The following is a 22887-nucleotide window of genomic DNA, read 5'->3' on the forward strand; positions in this document are numbered from 1 at the left end:
GAAGAACTGTGTACACTGGTCTTGGAGCACCAAAATCCCAAGGAAAGCTTTCTAATGTCAAGGTATCGATTCTACATGTTTCAGCGGTCTGGAGGCCAGGAAGTGGCGAGCTACTTCGCTGAACTAAAACACCTTGCAGGTCATTGTAAATTCGATAGATTCCTTGAGCAAATGCTAAAAGACTTTTTTGTGCTTGGCATTGGCCATGAGGTTATCCTTCGCAAACTATTGACTGTTGAAACACGAACCTGAGCAAAGCCATAATGATAGCCCAGACATTTATGTCCACCAGCGATAACACCAAACAGATTTTGCAGCATAAAGAGGTTTCGGCAAGTACTGTACGCAAAGTAACATTGTTTTCAGGCAGGAAATGGATATGGCAGAAAGTACACGCCTGCAGCTGCACGACCTCAGATGACTCAGACATCAAACGTTTGCCATCAAACGTTAATGCGAGGCAGTTAACACCTTGTTGGCGCGGTGGAGGTGATCATCGAGCCCATCAATGCCGCTTCAAACACTATATGTGCAAAGGCTGTGGAACAATGGGACACCTCCAGCGAATGTGCAACCCCTGCAAACCACCACGTTGCAGAGGAGGATGGATCCACAGCGGATCAGGCTGAACTAGAGACTCAAACCGAGGAAGCAGAAGTGTACGGGGTACACACCTTCACCACAAAATATTCACCAATCATGCTAAAATTCGAACTGGACAGAATTCCAGTATCCATGGAACTGGACACGGGTGTGAGTCAGTCTATCATGAGCAAAAACATCTTCGACAGGCTGTGGTGCAACAAGGCACACAGGCCCAAGCGTAGCCCCATTCATACCAAGCTAAGAACTTACACTAAAGAGCTGATCCCTGTAATTGGCAGCACAGTATTAAAAGTCTCCTATGATGGAACAGTGCACGAACTCCCACTATGGATTGTACCAGGAGATGTCCCCACACTGTTCGGCAGAAGCTGGCTGGGAAAAATCCACTGGAACTGGGGCGACATCCGAGCAATCTCATCCGTCAACAATGCCTTATGTGCCCAGGTTCTGAGCAAGTTCCTGTCGTTGTTTGAGCCAGGCAGCAGAATTTTCTCGGGGGTGAAGCTGCAGATCCACTCGGTTCCCGGTACACGACCCATCCACCACAAGGCACGGGCAGTGCCATATATGATGTGAGAGAAAGTGGAACTTGAGCTGTACAAGCTGCAGCGAGAAGGCATCATCGCGTCGGTGGAGGTCAACGAGTGGGCCAATCCAATTGTTCCGGTTCTCAAAGGCAATGGCACGGTCAGAATTTGTGGGAATTACAAAGTAATGATTAACCATTTTTCGCTACAGGACCAGTACACCCTACGCAAGGCAGATGATCTATTTGCGGCCCTGGCTGGAGGAAAGACGTTCACCAAGTTGGACCTGACTTCGACCTACATGACACAGGAGCTGGCGGAATCTTCAAAAGGGCTCACCTGCATTAACACGCACAAAGGTCTGTTCATCTACAATAGATGTCCGTTTGGGATTTGATCGGCCGTGGCAATTTTTCAAAGGAACATGGAGAGTCTGCTAAAGTCAGTTTTTCAGGACAACATACTGGTCACAGGTCGGGACACCATCGAACACTTGAAGAACCTGGAAGTGGTTCTAAGTTGGCTAGATCGCATGGGACTCAGGTTGAAATGCTTAAAGTGTGTTTACCTGGTGCCAGAGGTGAAGTTCATGGGGAGAAGAATCGCGGCAGACGGCATCAGACCCACTGATGTCAAGAACGAGGCCAACAAGAACGCAGCAAGACCGAAGAATGTGACGGAGCTACGGACATTCCTGCAACTCCTCAACTATTTTAGTAATTTCCTACCTGGGTTAAGCACCTTGCTAGAACCCCTACACATGCTGCTATGCAAGGGAGATGACTGGGTATGGGGGAAATCACAAGGAGCTGCTTTTGAGAAAGCCAGAAATTTGTTATGTTCCAACAACTGCTTGTTCTGTATAACCCATGTAAACCCAGTGTGGGCTGTGAGGAGACGCAACGAGGCTGCAGGGTGCCTTGGAAAGGTTGGGTGAGTGGGCAAATGCATGGGAGATGCAGTATAATGTGGATAAATGTGAGGTTATCCACTTTGGGGGCAAAGATACGAAGGCAGAATATTATCTGAATGGCAGCAGATTAGGAAAAGGGGAGGTGCAATGAGACCTGGGTGTCATGGTTCATCAGTCATTGAAAGTTGGCATGCAGGTACAGCAGGCGGTAAAGAAGGCAAATGGTATGTTGGCCTTCATAGCTAGGGAATTTGAGTATAGGAGCAGGGAGGTCTTACTGCAGTTGTACAGGGCCTTGGTGAGACCTCACCTGGAATATTGTGTTCGGTTTTGGTCTTCTAACCTGAGGAAGGACGTTCTTGCTATTGAGGGAGTGCAGCAAAGGTTCACCAGAATGATTCCAGGGATGGCTGGACTGACATATGAGGAGAGACTGGATCAACTGGGCCTTTATACACTGGAGCTTAGAAAGATGAGAGGCGATCTCATAGAAACGTATAAGATTCTGACGGGACTGTACAGGTTAGATGCGGGAAGAATGTTCCCGATGTTGAGGAAGTCCCGAACCAGGGGACACAGTCTCAGGATAAGGGGTAGGCCATTTAGGACTGAGATGAGGAGAAACTTCTTCACTCAGAGAGTTGTTAACCTGTGGAATTCCCTGCCGCAGAGAGTTGTTGATGCCAGTACATTGGATATATTCAAGAGGGAGTTAGCTATGGCCCTTACGGCTAAAGGGATCGAGGGATATGGAGAGAAAGTAGGAAAGGGGTACTGAGGGAATGATCAACCATGATCTTATTGAATGGTGGTGCAGGCTCCAATGGCCGAATGGCCTACTCCTGTACCTATTTTCTATGTTTCTATGTTTCTAACCCATGTAAACGTTTAGTGCTATGTTGTGATGCGTCTTCGTATGGGGTCAGGTGTGTGCAACAAGCAAATGAATCGGGAACATTGCAACTGGTCACCTATGCATCCAGGAGTTTGTCCAAGGCCGAAAGGGCCTACAGCATGATTGAAAAAGAAGCTCTGGCATTCGTTTACGAGTGAAGAAAATGCACCAGTATCTGTTTGGTCTCAAATTTGAGTTAGAAACCAACCATATCACCATTCTCAGAGAGCAAAGGGATTAATACCAATGCCTCTGCTCGCATCCAAAGATGGGCGCTTATGCTGTCTGCATATAATTATGTAATCCACCACAGACCAGGCACAGAGAACTGCGCTTGATGCTCTCAGTTGGCTACCATTGCCCACCACTGGGGTAGAAATGGCACAGCCTGCAGACTTGCTCTTGGTGATGGATGCATTGGAAAACGAAAAGTCACTCGTTATGGCCCACCAGATCAGGACCTGGACCAACCAGGATCATTTACTGTCCCTTCTAAAAAAACTGTGTCTTCCATGGGAGCTGGTCCAGCGTCCCAGCGGAGATGCATGAAGAGATCAAGCCATTCCAGCAGCGCAAAGACGACATGTCCATACAGACAGTCTGTCTTTTGTGGGGCAATCGCGTGGTTTTGCCTAAGAAAGGCAGGGATATGTTCATGCGCGACCTACACAGTATCCACCCAGGCATAGTAATGATAAAAGCTATAGCCAGATCCCATGTGTGGTGGCCAGGCATCGACTCAGATTTGGAGTCATGCATGCGCCAATGCAACACTTGCTCTCAACTGGGTAATGCACCCAGGGAGGCACCGCTAAGTTTATGGTAATGGCCCTCCGAACCATGCTCGAGGGTCCACGTTGACTTTGCGGGCCCATTTCTAGGCAAAATGTTTTTGGTTGTTGTGGATGCTTATTCGAAATGGATTGAGTGTGTAATAATGTCTGTAAGCACATCCACTGCCACCATCGAAAGCCTACGAGCCATATTTACCTTGCATGGTCTGCCTGATGTCCTTGTCAGCGACAATGGCCCGTGCTTCACCAGTGCTGAATACAAGAAATTCATGATCAATGGGATCAAGCATGTCACATCTGTGCTGTTCAAGCCCACATCCAATGGCCAGGCAGAATGGGCAGTCCAAATCATCAAGCAAAGCTTGAAACATGTGTCGGAAGGCTCCCTGCAGACCTGCCTGTCCCGAGTCCTGCTCAGCTACCGCACCAGACCGCACTAGCTTACTGGGGTTCCCCCAGCCGAACTGTTCATGAAAAAGGTGCTCAAAACAAGCTCTCTCTTGTTCACCCTGATCTCCATGATCATGTCAAGGGCAGGCAGCATCAACAAAGCATGTAACATGATCGCGCAAACTTTTCATGCGATATTGAAGTCAATGTCCCTGTATTTGTACTCATAGCCAAAGAGGGGAATAGGGTGTTTCAGGTCAAACTTGCTAATGGACTAACTTGCAGAAAGGATTCGGACCAAACCAAACTGCGATTCGCAAACAGCGACCCGAAGAGGACACCACCAACTTCGACCCACCAACACACACAAGTAGTAACCGACATCACAGTCAACCACGAAGCTGAATTCACCATTACCAGCAGCCCGGCAAGGCCAGCTGCCTAGCAGTCCAGTGAAGAACCAACAAACTCACCCACACCTGCATTTGTACCGAGACGATTGACAGGGGAGTGAAATGCCCCAGATATTCTCACCCTGTAAATAAGTGTACAATTGACATTGGGAGGGAGTGATGTTATGTATGCAACCTTAGGTAACCTGTATCATACACTGTCACCAGAGGGTATACCTGTTGGAGTCCCAAAGGATTCCAGCATCCCTTGGGAGCACTGTGTATAAGCAGACCTCCCATGCTGTACCGGCACTCTGGAGTTTGATTAAAGGAGCTAAGGTCACACTTACTCATGTCTACAGTACTCAGTTACTTTACTTTATTATGAGCATAAGAGTAGGGGCTGGAGGAGGTTACAGAGATAGGGAGGGATGTAGGGCTGGAGGAGGTTACTGAGATAGGTATGGGTGTAGGGGCTGGAGGAGGTTACAGAGATAGGTAATGGTGTAGGGCTGGAGGTGGTTACAGAGATAGGGAGCGGTGTAGGGGCTGGAGGGGTTACAGAGATAGGGAGCGGTGTAGGGGCTGGAGGGGTTACAGAGATAGGGAGCGGTGTAGGGGCTGGAGGGGTTACAGAGATAGGGAGCGGTGTAGGGGCTGGAGGGGTTACAGAGATAGGGAGCGGTGTAGGGGCTGGAGGGGTTACAGGGATAAGGAGGGGTGTAGGGGCTGGAGGAGGTTACAGAGATAGGGAGGGTGTAGGAGCTGGAGGAACTTACAGAGCTATGGAGGGGTGTAGGAGCTGGAGGAGGTTACAGAGATAGGGAGAGGCAATGCCATGGAGGGATTTATCGGTGCAGCAGAGCAGGTCTCCAATGGTCCTGGTTAACCCTTACCACTGGACCAAGACCTCGCTCTGTCAAGCCCGTGTGGTGGCTGGTGTACAATCCACACACAGGCATCTTCCACTCTTCAGGATGTAGTTCGGGATCTGGAATATTAGATCCTTCATTGAAACACCTGTCATCCTCGATACGAGGGTCTGCCTAAGATCATTCTGTGATACAAAGAAATTATGTGACTTATTTCTCCTTTTCCTCCCTTTCTCCATTTTCCACATTACAACAGTAACCACCCTCCAAACGTAGTTCATTGGCTTTGTGACGTCCGGTGGTAGTGAAAGGCGCTATATAAATGCAAGTGTTTCTTTCTTCCTTCCTATCTTCTCCCTTTACCATCTTGTATCACCCTGCCCCTGCATTTCTTTCCCCCCTTTCCCCTCCTCTCCCACCCCCTGACTTTCCACAATCCGGTTCCCGCTTTAATGGGGTCGGGACTGAATTATAGTTGCACAACCAATATTTGCGCGGATGAGCGGCTCCGCTTTAAGGGCGATTCAGTGTGCGGCCATGCGGTCAGAAGCGCAATGACGCAATGGCGCTGGGGCGGCGACGGAAGGGGAGCTGGAGCGGCCTTGTGATTGGTTGGCAGGAGCTGTCCATCACCCAGCCGAGTAGGCAGATTCCCTCACAGCCGGGCGACTCTGCCATTGGCTGAGACAGCTGTCCATCAAGCAGAGGGCCTGCTGCCCTTGGCTGAAGCGATGGATACAGTGTGAAGCGCCATCTGCAGGGCCCGGAGGGTATTACATGGTCCCATCAAACAGAACAACAACTTATATTTATATAGTACCTTTACCGTACACTCCCAGCGCAGGTCCAGCACGGGTTAGATACAAGAAGAAAGAAAGACGTGCATTTATATAGGGCCTTTCATGGCCACCGGATGTCTCAATCACTTTACGGCCAATGACGTACTTTTGGGGTGTGCTCACTGTTGTATTGTGGGAAACGCGGCAGCCAATTTGTGCACAGCAAGATCCCACACACAGCGATGTGATAATAACCAGATCATCTGTTTTTGTTATGTTGATTGAGGGATAAATATTGGCCCAGGAAACCGGGGAGAACTCCTCTGCTCTTCTTCCAAATAGTGCCCTGGGAACTTTTACATCTACCTGAGAGAGCAGACGGGGCCTCGATTTAACGTCTCATCTGAAAGACAGCACCTCCGACAGTGCAGCACTTCCTCACTATTGCCCCTCTGACAGTTCAGTGCTCCCTCAGTACTGCCCCTCCAACAGTACGGCCAGTGCTCCTTCAGTACTGCCCCTCCGACAGTGCGGCACTCCCTTAGTACTGCCCCTCCGACAGTGCAGCACTCCCTCAGTACTACCCCTCTGACAGTGCAGCACTCCCTCAGTACTGCCCCTCCGACAGTGCGGCACTTGCAGCACTCCCTCAGTACTGCCCCTCCGACAGTGCAGCACTCTCTCAGTACTGCCCCTCCGACAGTGCAGCACTCCCTCAGTACTGCCCCTCCGACAGTGCAGCACTCCTTCAGTACTGCCCTCTGACAGTGCGGCACTCCCTCAGGGCCGCCCCTCCAACATTGCAGCACTCCCTCAGGACTGCCCCTCTGACAGTGCAGCGCTCCCTCAGTACTGCCCCTCCGACAGCGCGGCACTCCCTCAGTACTGCCCCTCCGACAGTGCGGCGCTCCCTCAGTACTGCCCCTCCGACAGTGCGGCACTCCTTCAGTACTGCCTCTTTGACAGTGCGGTGCTCCCTCAGTACTGGCCCTCCAACAGTGCGACACTCCCCCAGTACTGCCCCTCCAACAATGCGGCATTCTCTCAGTACTGCCCCTCCAACAGTGCAGCACTTCCTCAAGTACTGCCCCTCTGACAGTGCAGTGCTCCCTCAGTACTGCCCCTCCAACAGTGCGGCCAGTGCTCCCTCAGTACTGTCCCTCCGAAAGTGCAGCACTCCCTTAGTACTGCCCCTCCGACAGTGCAGCACTCCCTCAGTACTGCCCCTCCGACAGTGTGGCACTCCCTCAGCACTGCATTGGGAGTGTCAGCCTGCATTTATGTGCTCCAGTCCCTGGAATGGGACTTGAACCCACAACCTTTTGACTCAGAGGCGAGGGTGCGGCCCACTGAGACACGGCTGACAGGGCAGGTTAGTTATTGTATTACACCCAGAACTTAGGTTAATGCTCCCTCCTGGTGGTGATTTAATGTATTACACCCAGAACTTCAATTAATGCTGCCTCCTGGTGGTGAGTTACTGTATTACACGCAGAACTTGGATGAATCCTGCCACCTGATGGTGAGTTATTGTATTACACCCAAAACTTGGATGAATGCTGCCTCCTGGTGGTGAGTTATTGTATTACACCTAGGCGCTTTGGTGGAGCTCTCCAATTAACCCCACCCCTTGCTCTTTCACCATTGCCCTGCAATTATTTCCTTTTTGGAGTTTTTTTCCAATTGATTTTTAAAACTTGCTGTTGAATCTGCTTCCACTACCCTTTCAGGCAGCCCATTCCCAAGCACAACAAATTGCTGCATATTTTTCGCCTTTCCTCTCACCTCTGGTAACTCACCACCAGGAGGCAGCCTCACTCCATGTCCTGGGCTTAATTCAGTAACACACCACCAGGAGGCAGCCTCGCTCCATGTCATGGGTGTAATTCAGTAACTCACCATCAGGAGGCAGCCTCGCTCCATGTCCTGTGTGGAATTCAGTAACTCACCAGCAGGAGGCAGCCTTGCTCTATGTCCTGGGTGTAATTCAGTAACTCGCCACCAGGAGGCAGCCTCGCTCCATGTCCTGGGTGTAATTCAGTAACTCACCATCAGGAGGCAGCCTAGCTCCATGTCCCGTGTGCAATTCAGTAACTCACCACCAGGAGGCAGCCTCGCTCAATAACCTGGGTGTAATTCAATAACTCACCACCAAGAGGCAGTCTCGCTCCATGCCCTGGGTGTAATTCAGTAACTCGCCACCAGGAGGCAGCCTCGCTCCATGCCTCGGGTGGAATTCAGTAACTCACCACCAGGAGGCAGCCTCGCCCATTTTCTTGGATGTCATACAATAACTCACCACCAAGCGGCAGCCTCGTTCCATGCCCTGGGTGTAATTCAGTAACTCACCACCAGGAGGCAGCCTTGCTCCATGCCCTGGGTGTTATTCAGTAACTCACCACCAGGAGGCAGCCTCGCTCAATGTACTGGGTGTAATTCAGTAACTCACCACCAGGAGGCAGCCTCGCTCCATACCCTGGGTGTAATTCAGTTACTCACCACCAGGAGGCAGCCTTGCTCCATGCCCTGGGTGTAATTCAATAACTCACCATTAGGAGGCAGCCTCGCTCCATGTTATGGTTGTAATGCAGTAACTCACCACCAGGAGACAGCCTCACTCCATGTCCTGGGTGTAAGTAATCAAGTCTCGATTGCAAAATTCTCATCCGTGTTTACAAATCCCTCCATGGCCCTCATCCCTCCCTATCACTGTAACCCCCTCCAATCCCTACACCGCTCCCTATCTCTGTAACTTCCTCCAGCCCCTCAGCCCTCCCTATCTCTGTAAGCCCCTCTAGCCCCACAAACCCCCCCGACAATTCTGGCCCCTTGAACATCCCTGATTATAATATTTTTTGATAATTGCCCCGTGTGAAACGGCTTGGGACGTACTATTCGGCTAAAGGCGCTATATCAATGCAAGTGGTTGCTGAGGTTGAATGGCCTGACTCTGTGCTCTATCACTCTCGGAGAAATTATGGCAGGTGACCAAAACCTCAGTCAAAGAGGTCCGTTTTAAGGAGCATCTTGAAGGAGGAGAGAGGTAGAGAGGCAGAGAGGTTCAGGGAGGGAGCTCCAGAGCTTGGGACTCAGGCAACAGAAGGCACAGATGGTGGAGCGATTATAATCAGGGATGCTCAGGAAGGCAGAATTAGAGGAGCGCAGACATCGCGGGGAGTTTTGGAACTCGAGGAGGTTACAGAGATAGGGAGGGGTGTAGGGGCTGGAGGAGGTTGCAGAGATAGGGAGGGGTGCAGGGTCTGGAGGAGGTTACAGAGATAGGGAGGGGCGAGGGGCTGGAGGTGGTTACAGACACAGGGAGGGGTGTAGGGGCTGGAGGAGATTACAGAGACAGGGAGGGTTGTACAGGCTGGAGGAGGTTACAGAGATAGGGAGGTGGTAGGTGCTGGAGCGAGTTACATACACAGGGAGGGGCGAGGGGCTGGAGGAAGTTACAGAGATAGGGAGGGATGCAAGGGCTGGAGGAGGTTACAGAGATAGGGAGGGGTGTAGGGGCTGGAGGAGATTGCAGAGACAGGGAGGGTTGTAGGGGTTGGTGGAAGTTACAGAGATAGGGAGGTGTGTAGGGGCTGGAGGGGGTTATAGAGAAAGGGAGGGGTGTAGGTACTGGAGGAGGTTACAGAGATTGGGAGGGGTGTAGGGGCTGGAGGATGTTGCTGAGATCGGGAGAGGTGTAGGGGCTAGAGGAGGTTAGAGAGATAGGGAGGGATGTAGCGGCTGGAGGAGGTTACAGAGATAGGGAGGAGCAACGGGCTATGGAGGGATTTGTAAACAAGGATGAGAATTTTGAAATCGAGGCTTTGCTTAACCGGGATGGTAATATAGATCAACGAGCAAAGTGGGTGATGGGTGAGCGGGACTTGGTGTGAATTAGGACACGGGGCAGTGAGCACAGGGGGGATGGGTGAGTGGGACTTGGTGCAAGTTAGGACACAAGGCAGCGGAGTTTTGGATCACCTCTTGTTTACACAAGGGTAGAACTCCCTCCCTAACAGCACCTTCACCACACGGACTGCAGCAGTTCAAGAAGGTAGCTCGCCACCACATTCTCAAGGGGCGATTGTGGATGGGAAATAAATGTTGGCCTCACCAGCGACGCCCACATCCCATGAACAAATGCAAAAGAGGAGATAGCAGAGGCCTTGACCCTCATTTTCCAGTCCACTTTGGTTTGGCCATGGTGCCGGAGGATTGGAGGACTGCTAATATGGTAACCTTGTCTAAGAAGGGAGAAAGGAAGGGATAGGCCGAGTAATTACAGGCCTGTCAGCCAACCTCAAGTGTGGAAAAATTATTGGAAACAATCCTGAAAGGCAGGATTCATTAGGGACAGTCGGCATGGATTTGTTAAGTGAAGATTGTGTTTGACTAACCTGATTGAATTTTTTGAGGTGGTAACCAAGACGGTCAATAAGGGTAGTGCATATGATGCAGTATATGGACTTTAGCAAGGCATTTGATAAGGTCCCACATGGCAGACTGGTCATGAAGTATAAAGCCCATGGGATACAGAGCAAAGTGGCAAGTTGGATCCAAAATTGGCTTGTAGGTAGGAAGCAAAGGGTAATGATTGATGGATGTTTTTGTGACTAGAAGGCTGTTTCCAGTGGGGTTCTACAGGGCTCAGTATTGGGTCACTTGCTTTTTGTGGTATATATCAATGACTTAGATTTAAATATAGGGAGTATGATTAAGAAGTTTGCAGACAACACTAAAATTGGCTGCATGATTGATAATGAAGAGGAAAGTCATGGGCTGCAGGAGGATATCAATCTACTGGTCAGGTGGGCAGAGCAATGGCAAATGGAATTTAATTCAGAGAAGTATGAGGTGAAGCACTTTGAGAGGGCTAATATGGAATGGGTATACACATTAAGCGGTAGGCCACTTAATAGTGTAGATGAAAAAAGGAACCTTGGGGTGCTTGTCCACAGATCCCTGAAAGTAGCAGGCCAGGTACATAAGGTGATTAAGAAGACATACGGAATACTTGCCTTTATTGGCCGAGGCATAGAATGTAAAAGCAGGGAGGTTATGCTTAAATTGTATAATACTTTGGTTAAGCCACAGCTGGAGTATTGCATGCAGTTCTGGTTGCTGTATTATAGGAAGGACATGATTGCACTAGAGAGGGTGCAGACGAGATTTACTAGGATGCTGCCTGGAATGCAAAATCTTAGTTATGAGGACAGATTGAATAGGCTGGGTTTGTTCTCATTGGAACAAGGGAGGTTGAGAGGAGACCTCATTGAGGTGTACAAAATATTGAGGGTCCTGGACATAGTGGATAGTAATGGTTGACTTCCATTGGTGGAGGAGTGTATTACGAGGGGGCATAGTTTTATGGTAGTTGGTGGAAGATTTAGAGGGGATTTGAGGGGGGTCTTCTTTACGCAGAGGGTTGTGGGGATCTGGAATTCGCTGCCTGGAAGAGTGGTGAATGCAGAAACCCTCACCACTTTTAAGAGATGGCTGGATGGGCACTTAAAGTGCCATAATCTGCACGGTTACAGACCTAGAGCTGGTAATTGGGATTAGACTGGATTAGTTGGACGGCGCAGATATAATGGTAAGTACTGCAGGGAATAGAATACGGCCAGGGTGATCTCCTGGACTAGTTTTGATGGGTCGGAGAGGAATTTTCCCAGATTTTTTCTCCCTAAATTGGCCTGGGTTTTTATCTGGTTTTCACCTCTCCCAGGAGATCACATGGCTCTGGTTAGGGTGGAGTGTAGAATGTTTCAGTATAAGGAGTGTCGCAGTTGTGTGAGGTGGACTGGTTGGGCTGGGTGCTCTTTGCCTTTCTGTCATTGTTCATAGGTTTATATATAACTTTTAGGGCTGTTGACCAAGAGCCCTGTGGCTCTTTGTCGGCCGGTGTGGACACGATGGGCAGAATGGCCTTCTTCTGTGCTGTAAATTTCTATGTTTCTAAATACATGGGTCGTGACACCTTCTGCACAAGATAAAAGTTCACGGGCTTGGGGGTAATATACTAGCATGGATAGAGGATTGGCTAACTAACAGAAAACAGGGAGTCAGGATAAATGGTTCATTCTCGGGTTGGCAATCAGTAACACGTGGGGTGCCACAGGGATCAGTGCTGGGACCCCAACTATTTACAATCTATAGTGATTGTGACCATTTTTTTAAAAAGGGTCAAGTCCGACTGCGGCAACTAGAGGGGAATCTCCCTGCGATCAGCCACTGGGAAAGTTGTTGCTCGAGTTCTCCTCAATCGTCTTCTCCCTGTGGCCAAGGAGCTCCTCCCGAAATCACAATGCGGATTTCGTCCCCTACGGGGCACAACAGACATGATCTTTGCAGCGCGATAATTGCAGGAAAAATGCAGGGAACAGCGCCAGCCCTTATACATGGCCTTTTTCGATCTTACAAAGGCCTTTGGCACTGTCAACCATGAGGGTCTATGGATCGTCCTCCTCCGTTTTGGATGCCCCAAAAAGTTTGTCAACATCTTTTGCCTGCTTCACAATGACATGCAGGCCGTGATCCTTACCAACGGATCCATTACAGACCCAATCTACGTCTGAAGTCGGTCTCTCTCTCTATTGATTCACTGATCCGAATATCCGCTAACAGCAAACTTGCGGCAGTGTTTGATGATCTAGATATCTACATGTTCGACAGAGAGTGACTGATTTATAACCGAGATCAGGAAACGCCCAGCTTCATTGCAGAGATTTAATATATTAAACTAGATATGGGATAATTATGGTCCATAGATCCAACAACAACTGCAATCCATAGAACATTCACCTGCCCTTTCACAGAAACTCTGCGTGGCTCTGAAAAGAGCCTTTGAGTTATTAGATTAAATCCTGTCCGTTTTACTTGCTCTTGGACACACTGGTGGTTTTCTTGGGCAGCAGCAAAGCATGGATATTAGGCAGCACCCCGCCCTGAGCGATGGTCACCTTTCCCAGCAGCTTGTTGAGCTGCTGGTCGTTGCGGATGGCCAGCTGCAGCTGTCTGTGGATGATGCGGGTCTTCTTGTTGTCGCGGGCCGCTTTGCCGGCCAGCTCCAGGATTTCAGCGGTCAGATACTCGAGCACAGCAGCCATAAGGCCGGGGCTCCAGCACCCACATACTCAGCGTAGTGCCCCTTCCGCAGGAGCCTGTGAACACAGCGCACAGGGAACTGCAGTCCGGCCCTGGAGGATCGAAACTTGGCCTTGGCCCGAGCTTTACCGCTGTTTTTTCCTCGTCCAGACATTTCCACAATCCACACGTTCAGAGAAAGAATGAGAAACTCCTCTCATATCTGCCTTCCTTATACCTTCTGGAAGAAATGCAGGGAGCGAACTTGTGATTGGTCGCTCTGTGGTGAATTTCATTGGTCATTTCTGATGACCAATCGCAGCCTGTTTAGCCCGCCAATGAAACCTGGGCGGAAATTACTGTTCTCAACAGTCAGTCCTCGAACGATTTAGAAATTCAAACATCCCGTCAATAATTGTTAAAATTGCGGATTATGTTTGTAACTTTACCATTAGCCAAATATTTCCAAACACTTTTTGTTTCCTTTTATCTTAATCCATATTTCACTTGCAAATTCCAGGCTATTACAATCAGGATTAAATGTGGGTACTGTTTCAATCTCTCTGTAATGGGCGGGAATCAATCCTCACTGATTCTGTAACGGGACACATTCCAACTCAATCTTTGTAAAAGTGAGCGTTCATAGATTATCGATTGATGGCGGGAGTGAGCCCAGAACTGGGAGTCCTTCTGTGAAAAGAGAAGAGGGACAGAGTGTTCAAACTATCCCCGTTCTGGTCTCTGTAAGAAACTCTTTTTGGATGGTCTCTGTAAGAACTCCCATTCTGGGTTGTCACATTGCGCGGAGTGTCGGGTTAATAAATGAACTGAGCCGCAACAGGAATTGAAAAATAAACTTGAAAAGTGCTTGTGAGAGAGGACGTGTGATTGAAACCTGAGTCTCAGCCCCTAAACAAGCTCTTTATTCGGCAGGCGGGGTAAATGAACGGATCTGAGAGCGACCAAAAACCATGTTTGTAGTTTGTGGGCGGGAAATGCCAGCGACGCTGAGGTCGAACCGGACAGTGAAGCTGCTTATCGGAGAATTCCAAACTAAATCTACAGCTGGAACTGCAAAGGTTCTCACACACTTATTCAGGAAATAATTAGTGATTTGAGTCTAAAGGCTGATGCGTTTGTGCAGCACTTTCAGAGAGGCTGTGGGTGGCTCTTAAAAGAGCCGTTGTGTTTGGGTTTGTTCTCTCAGGACAGCGTACAGTTTTACTTGGAGCTGGTGAACTTGGTCACCGCCTTTGTCCCTTCCGACACGGCGTGCTTGGCCAGCTCCCCAGGCAGCAGCAGGCGCACGGCGGTCTGGATCTCCCGGGAGCTGATGGTGCGGCGCTTGTTGTAATGGGCCAGGCGGGAAGCCTCACCCGCGATGCGCTCCAAAATATCATTCACAACCGAGTTCATGATGCCCATGGCCTTGGCGGAGATGCCGGTGTCGGGGTGGACCTGCTTCATCACTTTGTAGATGTCGATGGAGTAACTCTCCTTCCTCGACTTTCGGCGCTTCTTACTGCCCTTCGGTGGGGTTTTCTTGATTACGTTGTTGGCGGTAACTTTACTTTCCATCAGGCATTGTGTCGTTCAGTCCGGCGCAGATTTGAGGAAACTCTGCTCCGAGCCCGCATTATATGGGCAGCACCAATATCTTCCCACAGCCCTATGCTAATGAGGGGTGAGTGAAGGAAATGAATGTGATTGGTTCATTGGCCGCCATATCAATATCCATTCTTCTATATTTCTATGATTGAATGTTTAAAGAGACCAATCAGATTTGTTGCTCGCCACAATCACAAATTCTTGAATGATGTCATCAAGACTGATCATAATATGGTAGAATTCTTTAATAAGATGAAGAGTGACACAGTTAATTCAGAGACTAAGGACCTGAACTTAAAGAAAGGTAACTTCGATGATATGAGACGTGAATTGGCTAGAATAGACTGGCGAGTGATACTTAAAGGGTTGACGGTGGATAGGCAATGGCAAACATTTAAAGATCACATGGATGAACTTCAACAATTGTACATCCCTGTCTGGACTAAAAATAAAACGGGGAAGGTGGCTCCACCGTGGCTATCAAGGGAAATTAAGGATAGCGTTAAATCCAAGCAAGAGACAGATAAATTGGCCAGAAAAAACAGTAAACCTGAGGATTGGGAGAATTTTGTAATACAGCAGAGGAAGACAAAGGGCTTAATTTGGAGGGGGGAAATAGATTATGAGAGGTAGTTTGCTGTGAACATAAAAACTGACTGCAAAAGCTTCTATAGCTATGTGAAGAGAAAAAAGATTAGTGAAAACAAACGTAGTCCCTTGCAGTCGGATTCAGGTGAATTTATAATGGGGATCAAAGAAATGGCGGACCAGTTCAACAAATACTTTGGTTCTGTCTTCACGAAGGAAGACACAAATAACCTTCTGGAAATACTAGGGAACCGAGGGTCTCGTGAAAAGGAGGAACTGAAGGGAATCATTATTAGGTGGGAAATTGGGTTAGGGAAATTGATGGGATTGAAGGCCAATAAATCCCTGGGGCCTGATAGTCTGCATCCCAGAATACTTAAGGAAGTGGCCCTAGAAATAGTGGATGCATTGATGATCATTTTCCAACAGTCTATCGACCCTGGGTTGGTTCCTATGGACTGGAGGGTAGCTAGTGTGACACCACTTTTTAAGAAAGGAGGGAGAGAGAAAATGGATAATTATAGACCGGTTAGCTTGACATCAGCAGTGGGGAAAATGTTGGAATCAATTATTAAAGACAAAATAGCAGCACATTTGGAAAGGAGTGATGGGATCGGTCCAAGTCAGCATGATTTATGAAAGGGAAATCCTGCTTGACAAATCTTTTGGAATTTTTTGAGGATATAACTGGTAGAGTGGACAAGGGAGAACCAGTGGATGTGGTGTAGTTGGACTTTCAAAAGGCTTTTCACAAGGTCCCACAAAGAGATTGGTGTGCAAAATTAAATCACATGGTATTGGGGGTAATGTACTGATGGGATAGAAAACTGTTTGGCAGACAGGAAGCAGAGAGTCGGGATAAACGGGTCCTTTTCAGAATAGCAGGCAGTGACTAGTGGGATGCCGCAGGGCTCAGTGCTGGGACCCCAGCTATTTACAATATACATTAATGATTTGGATGAGGTAATTGAGTGTAATATCTCCAAGTTTGCAGGTGACACCAAGCTGGGTAGCGGTGTGAGCTGTGACTAGGACGCTAAAAGGCTGCAGGGTGACTTGGACAGGTTAGTTGAGTGTGCAAACGCGTGGCAGATGCAGTATAATATGGATAAATGTGAGGTTATCCACTTTGGTGGCAAAAACACGAGGGCAGAATATTATCTGAATGGCGGCAGATTAGGAAAAGGGGTGGTGCAGCGAGACCTGGATGTCATGGTACATCAGTCATTGAAAGTTGTCATGCAGGTTCAGCAGGCGGTGAAGAAGGCAAATGGTATGTAGGCCTTCATAGCTAGGGGATTTAAATATAGGAGCAGGGGGGTCTTACTGCAGTTGTACAGGGCCTTAGTGAGGCCTCACCTGGAATATTGTGTTCAGTTTTGGTCTCCTAATCTGAGGAAAGACTTTCTTGCTATTGAGGGAGTGCAGCGAGGGTTCACCAGTCTGATTCCCGGGATGGCAGGACTGACATATGAGCAGAGACTGGATCGACTGGGCCTATATTCACTGGACTTTAGAGGGATGAGAGGGGATCTCATAGAAACATATAGAATTCTGACGGGATTGGATAGGTTAGATGCAGGAAGAATGTTCCCGATGTTGTGGAAGTCCAGAACCAGGGGACATGGTCTAAAGATAAGGGGTAAGCCATTTAGGAGAAACTTCTTCACTCAGAGAGTTGTTAACCTGCGGAATTCCCTACCGTAGAGAGTTGTTGATGCCAGTTCATTGGATATATTCAAGAGGGAGTTAGATATGGCCCTTATGGCTAAAGGGATGAAGAGGTATGGAGAGAAAGCAGGAAAGGGGTACTGAAGTGAATGATCAGCCATGATCTTATTGAATGATTGCGCAGGCTCGAAGGGCCGAATGGCCTACTCCTGCACCTATTTTCTGCGTTTCTATGTTAGTTACAACCCCTCCTGATTTATACTCTGTTCTTTGTGTTTCTATTCTGTTCTCAGGCAAAAATCTTACGAGGAAGGTTCATTAATTTTTAGTATATATATATATATGCAATAATCTGAACAGCAAACTCGCTGCTCTGTTTGTGGATCTACATTATTACATGTTCAACAGACATTGACTGGTTTATAACTGAGATCGACTGAGGATCACCTGGTCAGAAAACTCCCAGCTTATCAACCGTAGGGATTTAATATTAAGCAGAGAAATAGAGACTTGGATTTATATTGCGCCTTTCACGACCATCGGACTTCTGAATGTGCTTCGCAGCCAATTAAGTACTTTTTGAAATGTAGACATTTTAATAATGTAGGAAAGGCAGCAGCCATTTCGCGCACAGCAAGCTCCCACAAACAGCAATGTGATAATGACCAGATAAGCTGTTGTGTTATGTTGATCGAGGGATAAGTATTTGCCAGGACACTGGGGATAACTGACCTGCTCTTCTTTAAAATAGTGGCCATGGGATCTATTACATCCACCTGAAAGAGCTGAAGGGGCCTCGGTTTAATGTCTCTTCCTATAGATGGCACCTCCAACAATGCAGCTTACCCGCATCACTGCACTGGTGTGACAGCCTAGACTTTGTGCTCAAGTCCCTGGATTGGGACTTGAACCCACAACCTTCTAACTCAGAAGCGAGTGTGCTACCCACTGAAGCACAGGTGATAAGATTGTGATCAATAGATCAGTTTCTTCAGACAGTACGCAGCCCTTTCACATAATAAAAATATAGGAACATAGACATTTACAGCACAGAATGAGGCCATTTCCGTCCATCATGTCCGCACCGGCCGACAAAAAGCTGCACGGCCCTTGGTCAGCAGCCCTAAAGGTTACATTTAAACCTTTGAACAATGACAGAAAGGCAAAGAGCACCCAGCCCAACCAGTCCACCTCAAACAACTGCGACACACCTTATACTGAAACATTCTACATTCGACCCCAACCAGAGCCATGTGATCTCCTGGGAGAGGCAAAAACTGATAAAAACCCAGGCCAATTTAGGGAGAAAAAATCTGGGAAAATTCCTCTCCGACCTATCCAGGTGATCGAAATGAGTCCAGGAGATCACCCTGGTCATATTCTATTCCCTGCAGTACTTACCATTATATCTGCACCGTCCAACAAAAGGTCATCCAGTCTAATCCCAGTTACCAGCTCTAGGTCTGTAACCGTGCAGGTTATGGCACTTTAAGTGCCCATCCAACCATCTCTTAAAAGTGGTGAGGGTTTCTGCATCCACCACTCTAGCAGGCTGCGAGTTCCAGATCCCCACAACCCTCTGTGTAAAGAACCCCCCCCCTCAAATCTCTTCTAAACCTTCCACCAACTCACACTAAAACTATGCCCCCCTCATAATAGACCCCTTCACCAATGGAAATAGACCCTTACTATCCACTATGTCCAGGCCCCTCAATATTTTGTACACCTCAATGAGGTTTCCTCTCAACCTCCTCTGTTCCAATGAGAATAAACCCAGCCTATCCAATCTGTTCTCATAACTAAGATTCTCCATTCCAGGCAGCATCCTAGAAAATCTCCTCTGCTCCCTCTCTAGTGCAATCATGTCCTTCCGATAATACGGCGACCAGAACTGCACGCAGTACTCCAGCTGTGGCCTAACTAAAGTATTATACAACTTAACCATAACCTCCCTGCTATTATATTCTATGCCTCGGCCAATAAAGGCAACCATTACGTGTGCCTTCTTAATCACCTTATACCTGGCCTGCTACTTTCAGGGATCTATAGACAAGCACTCCAAGATCCCTTTGTCATCCACACTATTAAGTGGACTACCGCTTAATGTGTATACCCATTCCGTATTAGCCCTCTCAAAGTCCATCACCTCACACTTCTCTGAATTAAATTCCATTTGCCACTGCTCTGCCCATCTGACCAGTAGATTGACATCCTCCTGCAGCCCATGACTTTCCTCTTCATTATCAACCACAGCCAATTTTAGTGTCGTCAGCAAACTTCTTAATCATACTCCCTATACTCAAATCCAAATTGTTAATATATAACCACAAAAAGCAAGGATCCCAGTTCTGAGCCCTGCAGAATCACACTGGAAACATCCTTCCAGTCACAAAAACATCCATCAATCATTACCCTTTGCTTCCTACCTCCAAGCCAATTTTGGATCCAACTTGCCACTTTGCCCTGTATCCCATGGGCTTTAATGTTTATAACGAGTCTACCATTTGGAACTTTATCAAAAGCCTAACTAAAGTCCTTATACACTACATCGTACGCACTACCCTCATCGACCCTCTTGGTTACCTCCTCAAATAATTGAATCATGTTAGTCAAACACGAAGTTCCCTTAAAAAATCCGGGCTGACTGTCCCCAATTAATCCTTGCCTTTCTAAATGCAGATTTATCCTGTCTTTCAGGGTTTTTTCAATAATTTTCCCACCACTCAGATTAGCCTGACAGGTCTGTAATTACTCAGCCTATCCCTTTCTCTCTTCTTAAACAAGGGTACTACATTGTGGGTGGCTCTGAAAAGAACCCACGTGTTGTTAGATTAAATCTTGTCCCCTTTACTTGCTCTTGCTGGGCCCAGCATTGGAATTCTTTGTCAGAAGCACCACCTGGATTTTTGGCTGTTCAGCCATGATCATATTGAACTGTGGAGCAGAATTCCCAGAAGGCAGTCGAAAAGGTGCCACATAAGAGGTTACGGCACAAGATAAAAGTCACGGGGTTGGGGGTAAAATATATTAGCATGGCTGGAGGATTGACTAACTAACAGAAAACAGAGAGTCGGGATAAATAGGTCATTTTCTGGTAGGCAAACTAACTAGTGGGGTGCCGCACAGATCGGTGGTGGGGCCTCAAGTATTTACAATCTATATTAATGACTTGGATCAAGGGACTGAGTGTAATGTAGCCAAGTTTGCTGATGATACAAAGATGGGTGCAGAAGCAACTTGTGAGGAGGACACAAGAAATCTGCAAAGAGATAAGTGAGTGGGCAAATTTTTGGCAGATGAGTATAATGTGGGAAAATGTGAGGTTATCCACTGTGGCAGAAAAAATAGTAAAGCAAATTATTATTTAAATGAAGCCAAATTGCAAAACGCTGCAGTACAAAGGGACCTGGAGGGCTTTGAGCATGAAACACAACAAGTTAGTGTGCAGGTACAGCAAGTAATCAGGAAAGCAAATGGAACGTTGGCCTTTATTGCAAGGGGGGTAGAGTATAAAAGCAGAGAAGTCCTGCTACAACTGTACAGGGTATTAGTAGGCCACACCTGGAGTACTGCATACAGTTTTGGTCTCCATTTTTAAAGCAGGACATAGTTGCATTGGAGGCAGTTCAGAAGAGAAGGTTCACTCAGTTTATTCCAGAGATGAGGGGTTTGATTTATGAAGATAAGTTGAGTAGATTGGGCCTGTACTCATTGGAGTTCAGCAGGATGAGAGGGAATCTTATCGAAACATATAAGATAGAGAGGCGTCTCAACAAGCTTGATGCAGAGAGGATATTTCAACTCATTGGGGAATCTAGAACTAGGGGGCATAGTCTCAGAATAAGGACTGCCCATTTAAAACTGAGATGAGGAGGAATTTCTTCTCTGAGGTTCGTACATCTGTAGAATTCTCTGCCCCAGATGCTGTGGAAGCTGATTCATTGAATATATTTAAGGCGGAGATAGACAAAATTTTTAAGCGATAAGGGAATAAAGGGATATGGGGAGCGGGCAGGGAAGTGGAGCTGAGTCCATGAACAGATCATCCATGATCGTATAGAATGGCAGCGCAGGTGCGAGGAGCCAAATGGCCTACTGCTGCTCCTATTTCTTATGTTCTTATGTTCTAGGCTTCGATCTGATAAAGTGCCACACAAGGGGCTGCTCTATCAAAAATTTTCAAGAAGTCTGGAAAGGGAAGGGTGAGGGGGGGGGTGGTGGTCTGGCACAGGGGAGGGTGAGGGGGGGTCTGGGTCAGGAAAGGTGAGGGGGGCGTCTGGGACAGGAGCGGGTGAGGGGGGTCTGTGTCAGTCTGGGACAGGGGAGGGTGAGGGGGGTCTGCGTCAGTCTGGGACAGGGGAGGGTGAGGGGGGTCTGGGTCAGTTTGGGACACGGGAGGGTGAGGGGGTCTGGGTCAGTCTGGGACAGGGGAGGGTGAGGGGGGCTCTGGGTCAGTCTGGGACAGGGGAGGGTGAGGGGGAGTCTGGGTCAGTCTGGTACGGGGAGGGTGAGGGGGGGTCAGTCTGGGTCAGCGGAGGGTGAGGAAGCTCTGGGTCAGTCTGGGAGCAGGACAATTGAGGGAGGTGTTGCCTGCTCCAGTTCTGTACAGTGCTCAGTTAGTGGGGCACATTTCCTGAGTGTGTCCTTTGTATTTCTGCACCCAGCCAGAATCAGCATCTTCGGGGAAGGAGAACTCCCTACAGCTCACAGTCAGAGTGGAGCTAACATGTGGGATCTGGGGGAGCAGAATGATCGCTCCCCCTCTGTGGATGCCCAGTGTTCCAGGTCTGTGGGCCAAAGCTGGGGGGACTTCTCCAGGGTCTGTGAGATCCCACGTGGTCTCTGTGGCTTCCCAGGCTGCAGCGCAGAATGTGGTGATTCGGCATCAATCTGACTCGGGATTCATAACCAGAATGTTTGGAGGAGTTTCCTTTCTGTCTGTGGACGCTCCAGCAGTGACTCCCCCAGAGACAGGGCAGTTGGTGCATTCCCAATAGTGTGCAGTATGTTTCGTGTCTGACCCTGAGCTGCCCCAGGGAGGGGACATTGTGTGATGTCTCTGTGGGGTGCATTTTGTTCAGTGTCTGACCCTGAGCTCCCACAGGGAGGAGGCAGTGTGTGATGTCCCTGTGGGGTGCAGTATGTTCAGTTTCTGACCCTGAGCTGCCCCAGGGAGGGGGCAGTGTGTGATGTCCCTGTGGGGTGCAGTGTCTGAACCTGAGCTGCCCCAGGGAGGGGCAGTCTGTGATATCCCTGTGGGGTACAGTATGTTCGGTGTCTGACCCTGAGCTGCCCCAGGGAGGGGGCAGTGTGTGATGTCCCTGTGGGGTGCAGTATGTTCAGTGTCTGACCCTGAGCTGCCCCAGGGAGGGGGCAGTGTGTGATGTCCCTGTGGGGTGCAGTATGTTCAGTGTCTGACCCTGAGCTGCCCCAGGGAGGGGGCAGTGTGTGATGTCTCTGTGGGGGTGCAGTATGTTCAGTGTTGACCCGGATCTGCCTTCATTTTTTTGATTTATTTTTTTTTTAATTTAAATTTTTCGTAGCCAATCTTTCCAATTCTTTGTCAGATCACAAACGCCAGAGGTCACCTTCATTCCTCCTGCTCCAGGAGCAGTCACGCTCCAATCAGTCTGAATTAATTTGAGGGACAGCGTCATCTACTGGACACCGGCGGTATTTCAGGGCACATCATGTCTTGCTCCATCCCCGAGAAATCCAAAATCAACCTGCAGCTTTAATTCATTTTATTGCCAATTGTTTAACAAACTTTAG

The 22887-nt window shown here is 48.5% G+C and overlaps 1 protein-coding gene across 1 annotated transcript in view; it reads left to right on the top strand.

The window, feature by feature from the left end:
• The window catches only part of LOC139274101 (zinc finger protein 420-like), a 506104-nt gene that overhangs the window by 87749 nt on the left and 395468 nt on the right, over window positions 1–22887 (top strand). The window lies entirely within an intron of this gene.

The sequence above is a fragment of the Pristiophorus japonicus genome, chromosome 9 (assembly GCF_044704955.1).
Source record: "Pristiophorus japonicus isolate sPriJap1 chromosome 9, sPriJap1.hap1, whole genome shotgun sequence".
Classification (NCBI taxonomy): Eukaryota; Metazoa; Chordata; class Chondrichthyes; family Pristiophoridae; genus Pristiophorus; species Pristiophorus japonicus.